This window comes from Phacochoerus africanus, chromosome 5 (genome assembly GCF_016906955.1).
Source record: "Phacochoerus africanus isolate WHEZ1 chromosome 5, ROS_Pafr_v1, whole genome shotgun sequence".
In the NCBI taxonomy this organism is placed as follows: Eukaryota; Metazoa; Chordata; class Mammalia; order Artiodactyla; family Suidae; genus Phacochoerus; species Phacochoerus africanus.
In genome coordinates, this window is record NC_062548.1 from 133,802,155 (window position 1) to 133,818,541 (window position 16,387).

The window sequence follows — 16,387 nt, forward strand, 5'->3', positions numbered from 1 at the left end:
TTAACCTCTTTGTGCCTTAATTCAGGAGGTGATCTCCAAGGAAACTTCCAGTTCAAGTCTAATAACATCCTTTAGGAGCCATCAAGAGCTCAACCAAATGAAAATGGAAGTCTCAGGTCTCAGGCGCAGTGAAAAACATTTGGTTTTCAAATACACTGTGTGTGTGTGTTTGCAGAAGAAAGAAGCACTCCTGCAGGATTTTGGTGGAAGGACAGGGGATGGGGGTCCGTCACTCCTGCTCGCTCTCCTCTGGCCACTGAAAATTGACTGGGTTTTTCTTTTCTTTGGCTTGTTTGTTTGTTTTGACTTGACTCTCCTTTTCACTTGACTCCTTGAAACCTCCCAGATGGAGTAACGAAGCTCTCAAAACTCTGCCTAGCCACCAGGCTTGCGAAAACAACCAGGACAAAAAAAGCTGTTGAAATCCCTGTTTGAGATGGATGGCCATCTGCTTTATCCCACTCTCTCACCTTCCAAATGGCTGTAGATAAGGCAGGATAGGGTTCCTTTCCTATCACTCAGGCTGCTGCTTAAAGGGAATCTGAGACTTCAGTAACTCAGCAGAGCTTCAGAATACAAAATGAACTCTTCCAGGGCCAGTAATGGTGTCCTTACTCCCCTGCTTTGTTTCCAGGCGTGGTCCGAAGATTCACACAGAAGAGTACACTCCAGAGGTTTCTTTGGAGGGAGTTTTGCTAGGTTTTTGGTCCCTAAAGAGGAAAAGAAAACACAGGGATTCAGCCTGAAAATCAGAGGGGCGGGTGGCAGTGGTGGGGGAGATGGAGAGGGACAGAGAGGGAGGGAGGGGAGAGAGAGAGAGAAGGAGAGGAAGAGGGGAAAAGGGGGGAAGAGAGGGAGGGAGGGAGAGGGATAAGGAGAGGGGAAGAAAGAGAGAGAGCGCATAATGGAATACCTGATCTAATGCACGTTTGGCAGGTAGATTTGGTGGAAGCGTGAGTGCTGGAGTGTTTCAGCTCTCAGGACTGTAAAGATGAATCTTTACAGTCCGTCTGTTTGTGCTGTATCATGTGTGGTAGCATAGAATATCAAAGGCAGAAGGTCTGCAGGGCTGCCCCCATTTTAAATGAAAAATGCTCCTTCTCCTCATGCATGGCGTTCTAATGCGGCACAGATGGATAACCTGTGCTTTTCTGTTTTACTGTTTCTGTACATTATAGAGGCAATAAATACTGGCCAAATCAAGCTGTAATTTCTAAGGTTCCATATAACCTATTTTACCAGTATCAGCTGCCACAGTTTATGGATCCCCGAGATCTCCTAGAGAAAGCTGCCCGAGTTCCCAGGTTTTATAGGCCATTTCAAGGAGACCTCACAAATAAAATGGACGGAAAGCATGGGCTGTATTTTTAGCATCCATGCAGTTAGTGCTGCATGGGCTTGTTACAGTTTGCCCACATCAATGGCGTGTTGGGTAAACACTTTCTCTCTTCAAACTCACATTTATTCACATTTTCTTTCTAAAAATGAGTTTTTGTTTCTCCTGAGACTTTTTTTTTTTTTTTTTAATTATCTAGGGTGGGTCCATGTTGTGTGAGAACTGTGAGAAAGAATTGTTTTTCGGCGGATTGGTTGCTCTGCCCCAGGATTTGGAAAATGCCCTATGGGCTCAGAACACTGGGCTCTTGTGAGACTGCACCCAGGCTTTCAGTGCAGTTCCTCAGAAGAACAGACAGACAGAGAGATGGAATAGGTGCAAATGTGAACCAGCTCTGTGTTGGAGAGATGAACATTTGCTGAATCCCTGTCATGGGGAAGGTGTTAGGAATTTTAGAAGGATCATCGCATTTAATCAGAGCAAACCACAAATGAGAGGTGATTATTTTCATTTGGCAGATAAAGAAACTGGATTTTGGACCTGCTACAGACCTTCAAGTCACACCGCTAGGACTGGTGCAGAACTGGATGTTGACATGAGCCATGCCAGATACCAAGGTTCATGTTTTTTTTTTTTTTTCTTTATTTTTTTGTTTTTCACTCAATGCCGCCCCCTCTCTCCTGGTTCTGACAATTGGATGAGCTCCAGTACAGCCACCAGTGGTCCTCTTCATGCATTTGGGTGTGTCCTGTGTCTTGCTGGCCCCGCTGCTGTGCTGGTCCAGTGAGATGTGTTCTTTCAATATGGGTTTCTTAAGGATGGAGGGGAACTTACCCCCGCTGTCCGAGAGAGCTTGGGGTGTCAAAGTCATCACTGTGGCAAGATGACCCTAGGGGACCAGGAGAGACCCTCCCTGTCTGTCAACAAAGAAGGGGCTGGAGAGGCTCGGGTGGTTAGTGGATACTGCCCATAGGAAGGCTCAGGCTCTGCGCATGGGGACTTCCTGGCTGACTTTCAATAACCTTTCGAGACGACCTGTTACATCCAACAAGCCCTCCCCACGTGGTCCCCATGTACCTCTGCTTTCACTGGGATTTTAGAGCGGGTGGGTCTATACTTTGACTTCCTTGAAGAAATTTCCCCAACTTAGGTTTTGGAGTGGCTCCTAGCTCATACATGTGAGGTGCTTGATTATTCTTTATGAAATTAATGGTTTCAAATAGGTGTATGACTGACAGGAACACTCGTTTAGCAAATTTTCCTTTTCTAAATAGCACAGTGAAGGGAGTTCCCGTCATGGCTCAGTGGTTAACGAATCCGACTAGAAACCATGAGGTTGCAGGTTTGATCCCTGGCCTTGCTCAGGGGGTTAAGGATCCGGCGAAGCCGTGAGTTATGGTGTAGACACGGCTAAGATCCCGCGTTGCTGTGGCTCTGACATAGGCCAGTGGCTACAGCTCCAATTCGACCCCTAGCCTGGGAACCTCCATATACTTTTTCAGATTCTTTTCCATGACAGGTTATTGCAAATATTGACTCTTGTTCCCTGTGCGCTACAGTTTTACTCTGTTTACCTCTTCTCTACCTAGTAACAGGTCACTGTTAATCCCAAACTTCTAATTTTTATTTTTACTTTTATAATTATAGTTGATGTATACTGTTCCTGTCAATTTCTGCTGCGTAGCAAATGGACCCAGCCACACAGACACATTCATTCTCTTCCCCACATTCTCTATGAAAAGCATTTTTAAAACTGTGTGTCTGAAACCTCCAGTATTGTAGTGGCCTCTCTTTTCCCAGATGGTAAATCCCGCACCTCTGTATGTGTAGCCTGCCACAGGACTTATTCCTTCATCAGAGCCCCAGTCTTGTTATTTGACCAAGACGCTCTCTTTGACCAGACTTTAGTCAGACTGTTCTCAGCGTGCTTCTCAGCTCAGCCTGGACTTTGGTTCCTTGTCATGTCTTGGGTTGGCATGGCCCAGTCTGAGTAGAGAATCCTGTCTCATCCTCTCCTCTTGATGGTGGACCGAGTTCTTTCTCCCCTACCTTTGATGTCTAAGTCCTGGGCCAGTGCAACAAGAATCCCTCTTCCGTAATTTTCCACCCACTCCTTGGCTGTGTCCTACTGGTCCCCAGCTGTCCTTTCACTCCACTCCATGGCTGTGTCCTACTGGTCCCCAGCTGTCCTTGCCAGATCAGTTGCTGAGCTTGATTTCAATCGTTTTGAATAAATCCTTCCCTACCCTCTTAAACATCCGGAGAATTTTTTTTTTTTTTTGGTCTTTTTAGGGCCGCTCCCGCAGAGTATGGAGGTTCCCAGGCTAGGTGTCTCATCGGAGCTGTAGCCACCGGCCTACATTCAGAGCCACAGCAATGTGGGATCTGAGCCGTGTCTGTGACCTACACCACAGTTCATGGCAACGCTGGATCCCCAACCCACTGAGCGAGGCCAGTGATCGAACCTACAATTTCATGGTTCCTAATTGGATTCCTTAGCCACTGACCCAAGACGGGAACTCCCATCAGGAGAATTTTTTCCTGAACATGTTCTTTGTCAAATACCCTGTTTCTAACGATACCAGAGTATTTTTGTTCTGTGGGTAAAAGCCCCACTATGTCTTTCTCTATTCAGTATCTTTTCACACATGGTTGCTTTTGAAATGCTCCTTCCTTCTTTGGAAACTGGGAGAACTCTTTAAGATTCAGCTCAAATGTCACTTCCTTCCACAACCGGGGCACCCTGAGTCTACCTTTATTAGGCTCCTTATTACATTGCATTTGAGTTAACTCCTGGCTCGTCTTTCTCTCCTGTGAGCTCCCTGAGCGTGGTTCCCATTCCTCATTAACCTGGGTTACACAATTTTCCCTTCATTCCCAGTCCAGCCTGGTAATAGAGACCGCTTCTAATAGAGACTTATGGAATGCTGATTGCATGAATGATTGCCGCGTGTCAGAAATATTTACTTCAAAGCAATCTTTACTTCCTTTTACTTTAAAGTAATGCCCTGAGATTTCCACTCTTAGTGACTAAATTAAAAGCGAAGTTGTTCTTTTTTTTTTTTTCTTTAAAAAGAACAATCCATATTTAAGACTTGCCGCCAGTGTATACTGGCCTTTCCAGATATTTCCATTCTTTTCTTCTTCTTTTACGTTTTGGAATGGGTACCTCTGGGTTCTGCTTTGATGGGGAATCCTGTTTTTCTGTGGATACTAAACATAAGTTATCTATTTCCTCTGGACCTTAAATGGCAGATCTGTGGGACAGCATTTCTCACCTTTGTGACTTTTTTTTTTTTTTTCCCATTTCATGACAGAACAGGTCCCACAGAGTTAATGAAAAGATTCTTTTTGGACTCTATTTGGACTTCCCCAAAAATGTATTTATCAGTTACTTTGTGATGAAGCCCGATGCCAATGCCATCATATTCCAATGAGTCTCACTTACATAATCTCCTTACAATGGATGATTGACTCCTGTTGTCAAGTGTTATCTGGAAGATAAAAACTAAGATATCCATTCATTTCAGGTTCCACAGGAAAACAACACCAGCAAAAGTCTTTCTGATCCTTTAAATAAATGATTTGTGTCAGATGTTTAGTTAACTTATCTCTTAAAGGGGTCAACAATATCACTGTGTGTTATTGTCCTTTTAAAGTTCCTGTCTTGCAGTGGAGTTAATGAGGTGGGCAACTTGTCCCATATCAGGTGTTCAGGAAGGGTTTCCAGGGACTTTAAGTAGGACAGACAGTGTGGCCGCAGCCCAGCCCTGTCCACAGCCCTACCTGTCCTCCAGCTGATGTGACTATTTGGTTCCCCGTGACTTTATAGAACCTTAGTTCTCCTTTAAATTGTTCAGCTAATAGTATATCTTTTAAATGATGTCGTATCCATTCTCAAAGTATAAAAGCATTTTGGTTTCATTTGGAGCTAATTTAATGAATCGATATCATTTGTTTGGGTCCATGGTTCTTTTACATATGCATTTGGGTAGCTCAGACTCGGGCCTTCATAACACGGCTGGGGACGTGAGACTTTGCCAAGGGTGGATGCCAGTGAGGCAGAGCAGGAATCTCAGTTAGAAACACATCCAGGGTCCGCAACTGGGATGTAGGCAGGAAGCGGGGGGATGGACGTTGCAGTCAGGCCATCGAGGGTCTCAGTGGCACCACCCCTTTCTGGGTCACACAGATTCCAACAATCTATAAGAACTCTCAACGCCAACTTCCTATGCTCAAATCGACAGCAAGTATCCTCTGGAGTTGTTTTGAAGGAATCATGTAAAGATACTATCAAGTACTGGAGTTCCCATCGTGGCTCAGCAGTTAGCAAACCCAACTAGCATCCATGAGGACGCGGGTTCGACCTCGGGCCTCACTCAGTGGGTTAAGGATCTGGTGTTGCCGTGAGCTGTGGTGTAGGTCGCAGGCATGGCTCAGACCCTGCGTTGCTATGGCTATGGCGTAGGCTGGAGGCTACAGCTCTATTTGGACCCCAGCCTGGGAACCTCCATGTGCCGTGGGTATGGCCTTAAAAGACAAAAAAGACAAAAAAGGAAAAGAAAAAGATCCTAGCAAGTACGGATGCTCCATGAAGCTCTTTCCTTTGGCCGTTAATTAGCTTTATGACCTTCAGGGAAGTTGCTTAACTTCCTCGTGACTGGCTTTCTTCTTGTCAAATGGCAATATTAATACCTGTTTTATCTACACTTAGAGATTTTTATAAGGGTCAAATGAGATAATAGGCCTGAAAGCATTTGGAAAAAATCCAGAGGTAAGTGTCTATGATTAATGACCCCATGGCCATTCCAGCAGCATCAGAGAGTAACACTGGGGAAGCAGACCTGCTGATGCTTATTCCAGGCAGGACAGTAATTATAGGCATGATTATATAGTAAAGACTCTTCTTTTCTTTATATTTTTCAATTTGGGTACGATATAGAGAACTTGCGGAATTTTTTCTAACCCCGAATGAGCCTTTTTTATCTATTACATAATATTGTCCTTTTTCTCTTGCTTTGCTGTACAATGTTGATGATGAAATGATACAACTCTTACTTCTTTCAGCCTGTTTTATTGTTTAGTATTAAACCCAACTTGTGTTTATTTATGTATCTTTCACCCTCTGAGTATGTGAGCATAAAGTTTACTTTGACACTTTATACGAAATCTAACTTATTTTTCAGCATGGCCTAGGCTGAAATGACGTTACCTTTCCTTAACTTACGTGCAAATGTGTATATAAAGATCTTCCCAGCATCATCTAGCATTCTTACGGAATCACAAACTAATAGGGCATCTTAAGGTTTGGGCATGGATTTCTCTGCTAAAAGGAGATGTAGGAATCCATGGATTAAAAGAGAACAATTTCCTCAAGAATTTACCCCTATCGGGTGTTGGGTTGTGATTGCAGCAGAAACACAGAAAGTTGAAAGCAATGTGTGGGAAGAAAAGGAGTCAGAAAGACCGAACTATGCAGTCTGCGGAAATGTAATCAGATGGAAGTAAGACGCCATATGCAGGATGCATCTCCAAGCTCAGCAGTGTCACCTTTCACATAAGAAAAAAAGAAAAAAAAAAAAGGAAAAAAAAAAGCATGAATAGGTAAATAAATTTCTGCAAGTCAAACCTTGGGAATTTACAAAGACTTTTTAATTTCAAAATGATCTTGCCATCTCTTAAAATCTCTAAGCAACTCCAACATGTTCTATCCACGCTCTTTAATTTGTTGTCTCTGAGTAGATGGAGCCTTACCCGTGTTTCTCTCTAGGACTGGAGAACATGTGCTGCCGTGTTGAGAACCCATCCAAGCACAGCGCTGTGGCCCTTTCAAATTGAACCTGAACCATCTGGTAGGCAAGTCCTTTTGGTCCTGGCCAAACATGACTTCCTGTTTCTGAGGAGAAGGGCTTAAAAAGTCTCATAAAAAGACTCAAAGGGCTTCTTGGATATCAAACGGTCCTTACAAAACATTGTTTGACGAGTTAACTGTGTGGAATAAGAAACACACGGAATTCATTTCCTTTAAAATGCACATGGGATTAAGAATTATGGAGAAAGGGGCTTAGGAAAATACATTTGAGTTTTTATCAAACTTAACTTAAAATGTGTAAAACATAACTTGAGTTGCATTAAATATATAAATCACGGCAAAAATTACCTCTTAAAATGTGCAACTGTTTATACGTAAATACACGTATACAGAAGATGAACCTATAAAATAATGTGAAAGATGTTTAAGATTTATAATAGAAATGTTACATCTAAATGAATAGTTGTTTCGAAATAGACCACTTGCAATGCCCTCACACAATACAAACACCCTGCACTGCTCTACCTCCCATGCCAGCCCCACCACCTACAAGACAACATACCTTCTTTGTTTCAAAGTTGTCTCCAGAGTTTGGAAAATACTGTTTTGAATAGATTCAGTCTTCATTTTTATGGCTATATTTTTGGGGGGGAAAAACACATAGCATTTAGCATCAAGTCTCCTGTATAAATTAAGTGATAAATCTGGGAATTCTAATTTAGGCCTAAGAAAATCAGATGTGACTTCACTGTGGGTCTCTGACACTGGTTCTCTGACAGCCAAAACACAGGAGATGCAAATGTATTTGGAGCTATGGAATCAGCCTTAGAAGAAACATTCAGACTCATCAGGTGATTATTTCCAGCATGATACCCATTTACATGGGTATATTTTGTGACATCTGTTCAAGACACATCCTATTTCTTTATAGTGACTGCATGTTACAGTGTGTATGTATGTGTGTAAACGTATAAAAACCGAGGGAAAACATTGGAACATTGACAAGGGGGACTCACAAAAAGTAGGATTATGGGTATTTTTTCTTTTTTCTTTTTCGTATTTATCAATGATCATTTTTTAAAAATTGTCAGCTATGTGAGTTCCCGTTGTGGCTCAGAGGTTAATGAACCCAACTAGCATCCATAAGAACAAGGGTTTATCCCTGGCCTGGCTCAGTGTGTTGAGGATCTGGTGTTGCCATGAGCTGTGGTGCGGGTCTAGGATCCTGCATTGTTGTGGTTCTGGTGTAGGCCGGCAGCTATAGCTCAGATTGGACCCCTAGCCTGGGAAACTCCATATGCCGCGACTGCGGCCCTAAAAAGACAAGAAAAAAGAATTATCAATTATAAGCACCCAGTGTCATGCTGTTAACAGCTGATTTTCAAAAAAATTGAAAGAGAATAAAAAAGCAAACTCTGATCTCTGATATATGGTTTTTGCCAATTTTCATGGTGTAAATACTCCCACGGAGGCTTGTTTTAAGTGTCTGACTTGACAATAGTGAAAGCATCTTTGGGAAGATCTCTTCTCTTTGCCCCTTGTGAGCCCGTATGGATCACCTGCTGTTCATCCCTGGAGTATCTGTCCCTTTCATAAGCAAGAGGATATTTGGCACTAAAAAAAAAAAATGGAAATTTAAGATTTATAGATAACAGATGACTCTAGATTTTTAAATATATATATTTTAATTGATAAAGGATTTTACTGAATTGTTAAGTATAGTTATCTCTGTATCATGATAGTAGAATAAGCAAAGATATATCAAACTTTTCATATCAGAATTAGCCTTGGAATTAGGATGGCCATATGCTTTATTGTCTAAACGCTGACAACTTTAAGAGTGAAAAGGGAAATTGTTACTAGTTTTGCAGGGAAATGGATATACCTGGTAACCTCCCTCGAAAATCAGAAAGTATGGGCCATCCAACTTATTCTTGGTATGTTGAAAAACCTTAGCCATGATGCAGACCTGACCCTTAGGCTGGTATTGAGAGAGATGCCAAGTGTCGAATCTTTGTCTTGTTATTCCTGGGTATTTAGGTGGGCGTTAACTACGTCATGTATGATGAGCACTGTGATATGCGATGCGGATAAAGAAACTGCATCAGGATAGTGCAACGTAGTTTGGGACCTACAATAATAGATATTTTGTAAGACTGAGGATTGTCAGGACTCCTGAGGCTTCAGGATGGCCGCCAAGACACGGCCTCACATTCTGATGGTGGATTTGCATTAAGGGGGTTAGTGTCCCCCCACTAGTTACACTTTTCTTTGGGACAAGTCATTAATTCTCCCTTATTTACTAAGAAGGAAGAAAACATCACTGAAATTTCACTTCCACTTCTGTGCTGAATATGGGGAAACAGAACCCTATCCTTTAAGTCTATAGAAAAGCTACACAAATCCTCTGTATCACTGCAGGAAGGAATCAGTTCATTTTTTAAGCATTGTCCCAATTCTCATGACACTCCTGAATGCTTTACTCATGCATGTTGATGAAAATACACTCTCTCTCTAATGGATTTTACAGTACATATTGTTGGTACTACTCTATAGTTGAAACCCTGTTGTAGGTGTACTGTCTTATACAGGCATGCCCAGGACACTCTGTGGGTTTAGTTCCAGGCCACCCTAATAAAATGATTATTGCCAAATATGAGTCACACAGACTTTGGGTTTCCCAGTGCATTCAAAAGTTAGGTTTACACTATACTGTAGTCTATTGAGTGTGCAATAGTCTTACATCTAAAGAAAAAAAATAATGTCCTTAATTAAAAATACCTTATTGCTAAAAAATGCCATCATCTCAATCTTCCATGAGTCATAGTCTTTGCAATAGCAACAACAAAGGTCACAGGTCACCGACCACTATAACATACATAACAACAGGAAAATTTGAAGTATGAGAATTACCCAATGTGACACAAAGACATGAAGTGAGCAAATGCTGTTGGAAAAATAATGCTGATAGAGATTTGCCTGACAGTGGGTTTCTCACAAATCTTCAATCTGTAGAAAGCACAGTAAAGAAGAGGGCAATAAAATGAGGTATGCCTATAGCAGAGGATTTTTTGTTGGTACTTAGCATATATTATCTTTCACTTGGTTAGTTTCCCCATATGTTTTAATTTCTCAAATAAAATAAAAATTGAAAGCTCTGTAAAAAACAAGATTTTTAATCTAATACCTGCCTTCCTTTACAAATTGCCAAGGATCATGTTTTTAATCTAATACCTGCCTTCCTTTACATATTGCCAAGGATCATGTTTTGCTCATAGTAATAGTTAAATAAATCTTCATTTATTAAGGGACTGAAAATCCCTTTGAAATCTCTGTATTAAGCACAGTGTAGGCTAGTGAATACCTGTTAATACTCAGAATGTTTTCGTATAGGCCAGACATTTAGTAAATTCAAATCTAATTGTATATGACTGAGTGACAACTGATAAATCAGAGGGAAATGCGTTCTAGCTCAAAGTGGAAAAAGCCTTGGATTTTGCTTCCTAAGACAAGCTTATTAAGCTTGAAAAATGTAGCCACAGTCATGGAGCTGCGCTCTGATGTAGGTGCGGTTTGGGTTGTAACTTTTCACATAGTATTTCATATGAATTTGTGCAGCAGCAGAAGTTAAGGATAAGAAGTCCAGGACTCCGGAGCCAGCTCTTGTTTGTTACTAGCTGGCCAGGTGGTCCCAAGACGGGAAAGCTGGGACTTCACTTCCTCTTCGGTCCCAAAGGATCTATTGTAGGCTGACCTTTGGTTCTGGCATCTGGCTCAGTTTCCTGGGCAACCTGGCAAAGGTAAAATTGTTACTTTGTTACTAAGCAACCCTGGACCTTGTATCTGAACTGAAGGAACCACCAATGACCTCTATATTCCTGATGGATACCAGGATCCTGGCTTTCCCGTACATGGTGGCTCTTGTAGCTGGTCTGTCCTTACGCCTGAGAAATTATTTGGCAAAGCTCCTGAGGTTTTACTCCAAAAGCTTTTAGGCCAGGGCAGCTCCTGTGTCCGCCCCATGTGATCCTCTTCTCATACCTATGTTGACTATGGCACCTGTGCTTCCTCCAGGCCCCTGTGTGGGCAAGGAGCACCCGTAATGCTCGAGGTCAGCTTCTGCTGCACCTCTATTCTTCTGAGCAAACTGGAGCCCAGCGGTGGCCCTGGGTCATGGCATGGGGACAAAAGCCTAGTGTACAGCCGAATACCGAGTCACAGCAATGACTTTTTGTATGTATATTTGAAACAAGATTTGTGTGTGTGTGTGTGAATTGAAATACATATGTCACATGTACTTGTTCAGCTATATTTTCAAATGCATATACAAGCTCAAAATGAAGTACACAAAAATGCTAAGGAGTTTGTTATTCATGTTTAATTGTGTACTTAGCATCATATTATTATATGGCTATTATATAAAACATTTTGACTCTGAAATAAGTTTTCTTGCTCTCAATATCTCTCCTGGATGTAGCAGTCTATGACTTTTATGATTGTGTATTCTATAAATTATTACTATTATTAATATTAAATGTGACGTCACTAACATTTTTATCAACTGGAAAATCAATGGATTCTTAAGATTCCATGCAAAAATACTTCTCTGCCATATTAGCTTATGGGAACTAGGATCAGCAAAGGTGGCTTTAACTGCTTTGAGAAGTGATGTCTTTCGAAGTAAAGCAAAGTTTAAAATAGTATATACCTTGGAGTTCCTTTGTGGCTCAGTGGGTTACGGACCTGATGTTGTCTCTATAAGGACGCAAGTTTGATCCTTGGCCTTGCTCAGTGGGTCAAGGATCTGGCATTGCTGTGATCTGTGGTGTAGGTCACAGATGTAGCTTGGATCTGGTATTGCTGTGGCTGTGGTGTAGGCTGACAGCTGCAGCTCTGATTCAACCCCTAGCTTGGGAAATTCCATATGCTGTGGGTGTGGCCATAAGAAAAACAAACTTACTAACACACACATATGTATTTATAACATATTAAGTGTTATACTCAAGGGTGTTTTGGTTACAAACATATTTATAGTATGAATATGTATATTTTCAAACTCTAGGATATAGCAGCGTTTTAAAAATTAAAAGCATGTCCTCCTTTCTCACATATGGTAAAGGGACACACAGGGATCAGAAGCACGTAGTTCCTGGCTAGCCCAGAGTCCACTGAGCTGTCCCAGGCTGGGCCTAGACACCTTACTAATGAAAAAGTTGGGATCTGCACAAGTGTTTGCCCTCAGCACTTACAACCTATTTTCCTTTCCAGGGATGGTACAAAACTTTTTAAATACTACACCATGTCACTGAGATTCAAGAAAAGTCTGGTTCCCAATCCAGCCTCCATCAAAATTATTTAGAACATGCATTCTGTTTAACAATCCTACAAGGTGTCAGGAAATAGAAAATGAGGGGCCAGGGAAGAAAGGAGGCATCAGAAGAAAAGGAGGTGGGGGATAAGATGGCTTAGGACTCCCCCCCAACACACAAATACACACACACACATACACACAAAAGCTTTGTTCTGTCAAGGCCCATTCCTTTTTTCAGTTTCCTGTCCACAGAATTTCCCAGGGAGACAGCTACAAAGAGACTTGGGATTTTCAAGCATCTTGAATAGATCAGAGGAAATTCAGATGAATTGAGGGGAAAAAGGGGCCCCAATGGTTTGAAGGTCAGGGTCTCCAGGAAAGCAGTGTCAGACATTCATGAAAAAAGCAGCTATTACTAAAAATAAAGGCAGGAGGAAAAAAGGGCAGGGACCCAGCACGGGGATGTGTTGCAGAAAGAATAGACGCTCGAGAGCAGGGGTAAGAAGGCAGAGGAAGGGGAGCCAGGCTGAGGGAACCCATGCAGGAGACAGAGAAGAACTGAAGACAGGAGGAAAGAACAAAGGAGCGAGAAGGGGAGATGGGAGGAGGGAAGAGACCCAGAGAGGCTGCCTGTGTGGAAGGTTAAAAACAAAGCAGGGTGCTCGCTTCAGCAGCACAGATACCAAAGTCAGAATGATGCAGAGAAGGTTAGCATGGCCCAGGGCAAGGAGGACACACAAAGTTGTGCAGTGTGACATGTTTTTATTCAGCCTTTAAAAAGAATGGAATAATGAATGTCATTTGCAGCAACGTGGATGGACCTAGAGATAATCATACTGAGTGAAGTAAGTCAGACGGGGAAAGACCAACACCATATGATATCACTTATATGTGGACTCTAGTAAAGATGATATAGAAGAGATTATTTTAAAAGGAAACAAACTTGCAGGTTTTGAAACCAATCTTATGGTCACCAAAGGGGACAACTTTGGGGGGAGGGAAAAATTGGGAGGGTGGTAATAGCACGTACACACTACTGTATAAAATAGATGACTAATGAGAACTTACTATATAGCACAGGAAAATCTACTCAATAGTTTGTAATAACCTATACGGGAAAAAAAATGAATGGATATATTTCTGTGTGTGATTGATTCACTTGGCTGCACACCTGAAACTAATACAATACTGTAAGTCAACATACTCCAATAAAATTAAATTAAAAACAGAAACAAAAAACAGAACAAACAAACAAAAAACGATGCAGATAATAAACCCCCAGATTGGTGTAGGATGTTTCTCTGGATGCAAATGTGTCAGAATACAATGACAGATTCAGCAATGGCTATTGTTTTATCAAAGAATGGCTATTGCCAACAGCATGAATCAGATCTATAAGGACCCTTTGTTGAAAAAATATTTGCCACAAATTTATTGTTGCTTTTAGAAACTGAAATTCTGCTTAATTTCTACAGTGCCATCCACTTTCCTTTGCAGGAATGGAGACTCGGTCAAACCAACACAGCAGAACACCTGTGCTCATCCATCATCCTCTTATGCCTACCTTGGGCTTCTCTGTCGCGGTGAAACACAGGACCCCGGGCTGAGCACTCGCTAAGTTCTTTTCTGTTTCACATAGCAGCCTGTTTTCAATCATTACTCCTGATAGATATAAGATGATTGATATATTTTAGAATGAAGTTCCCAGGGCATTTTATCCCCCATTTAATAATAATCTCAGCCACTGAGTGCTTGGATTTTTTTTTTTTTAACCCCCAAAGCCAAGCTGGGTAAATAAACAGAAAGGAGCTCACACAGGACCAAATCCATGAGCTGAACCCTGGGTGCGGGATCCTGAAGACGACACCCCCATCATGTTTCTGCTCCTCTGACTTGGATTCAGGGAACAGCTGGAGTGGAGTACAGGGCCCACAGGGCTGTCTTCTGGACAAACACACAGGCGGGGCAGGAGGGGAGGAAAGCTGGCGTCTGTGGACACTGTGGAGGGACTTCACTGAACAGCCTCACAAAACGGATCGTTAAAGATTACCTGGTTTGTGAGGGAGGATCAGGATTCAGGCTTGAGAAGGCTTCACCCTCCTGAGGGCACACCTTAGCGAGGAGATGATTATGAGTTCAGCCCCCTCTTTAGTCAATCACTGCCACATCCATCCTCGCCATTTTCTCAAGCCGTTGAAAATTGCCAGTGGAGAGTGATCCGCAACGTTTGTCAGAAGATGTTTCGATTTGCAGATCAGCACCGGAGACTTCAGAATAGGCATCCTGTCAAAGCCTCGTTGTGTCAAGGATCCATTTCCTGGAGAGAGTTCCTGCATGTGAATCTAGAGTTCAATAGACTAGATCAACTTCAAGGAAGTGGTCAAGGGGTGGGGGTTAAATATTACACACTTCAAAACTGTTTATGTGAAAAAAATAGCACAGAGGTCAATTACTTATTTATTTATTTATGTTTTTGCTTCTTTCTAGGGCTGCCCCTGCGGCACATGAAAATTCCCAGGCTAGGGGTCGAAGTGGAGCTGTGTCTGCAACCTACACCACAGCCACAGCAACACTGGATCCTTAACCCACTGAGCAAAGCCAGGGATCAAACTCACGTCCTCATGGATCCTAGTCAGATTTGCTACTGCTGAGCCACAATGGGAACTCTCAGAAGTCAATTATGTAAACACGGATTTCTTAACAATTGAGGAAGTGCAGTGATTCAGAGTCGTTTCTGTAGCCGGGAAGGAAACAGGGTATCAGTGACGTGGAAGTTCTAATGGAGGAGTAGCCCCTCCTCAAACCCCAGTTCTCAGAGAAGGGAGGGCAGGTTGATGGTTACCCAGATGGCCGGTCAGGGGAATGGCGTGCTCTGAGATGTGTGGGGGTCTCCCCCGGGGGGCCTCCCGTTAATCCGTGTACACTCCCTGCCAAGTGGAACTAGGGCTGCCACACCAGCCATGCATGACTCCCTTCTCTTCCTGTGCCCTCCTTCCATCTGGCCGGGGAAGTGTCCTGACACATGGGCTACCTCGGAGCCCTCCCTCCAAATTACGCCACCAGCTGGAAGAGGAGCTGAGCTGGCAGCAAGTGGGCATCGCCATGGACCATGGCCAGCCATTGTCCCTCAACTCAACATGTTTTCTTCCCTCTCCTCTGTCCTCTCCTGGCTTCTCATTCCTGTCCTGCATACTCTTAACAGAAAGAAACTGAAAGACTGAATAAACTAAAGCAAGGCTGACAATAGCAATAAAGACTCCAGAACATGCTGCCTTTGGAAGACAACTCTGGGGTTTTCCGGAGTTTGGTCAAACATGATGGGGCTCCACTGCCCCAGCAAATGTGTTCTAGAAAAGCCGCTATTGTGCTGGTAAATTTCTATGGTGATTTATTCGCTGCTCCTAACACACCACGCCTGTGGTCACACTCTTTTTCCCAGACTGGAAACCACCACCACGGCCACCAGTTTTCCTTCTTTAGCCAAACCAGGGTACCCCACTGCACCCCAGTGGGCTGTGCAGCGAGCTCCCTGTAGAGAGTTTACACAATTGGCTCTGAGGAGGCTTGGTTGCCAACATGACGGTAACGTGTCTACCATTTTTGTCTTGTTTTAAATGAGTGAATTCTCAACCCCTGGAGAAGGAATCAACGTGGCTTCCGCCACGTCTCCAAGTGGAATTAAAAATAGCATGAGCAGGAGTGCCTGGTGTGGCTCGGCGGTAATGAACCCGACTACTACCCATAAGGATGTGGGTTCAATCCCGGCCTCCAACCAGTGAGTTAAGGATCTGGCGTTGCCGTGAGCTGTGGTGTAGATTGCAGATGTGGCTGGAATGTGGTGTTGCTGTGGCTGTTGCATAGGCTGATAGCTGCAGTTCTAATTAGACCCCAAGCCTGGGAACTTCCATATGCGGCACCTGCCACCCTA

The 16,387-nt window shown here is 42.9% G+C and overlaps 1 non-coding gene across 1 annotated transcript; it reads left to right on the top strand.

Moving 5' to 3' along the window:
• The first annotated feature begins 13,117 nt into the window (after positions 1-13,117).
• On the top strand, positions 13,118-13,223 carry LOC125128529 (U6 spliceosomal RNA). The gene has a single exon (XR_007135238.1). It is a non-coding gene; the product is annotated as a U6 spliceosomal RNA (small nuclear RNA).
• The last annotated feature ends 3,164 nt before the right edge of the window (positions 13,224-16,387 follow it).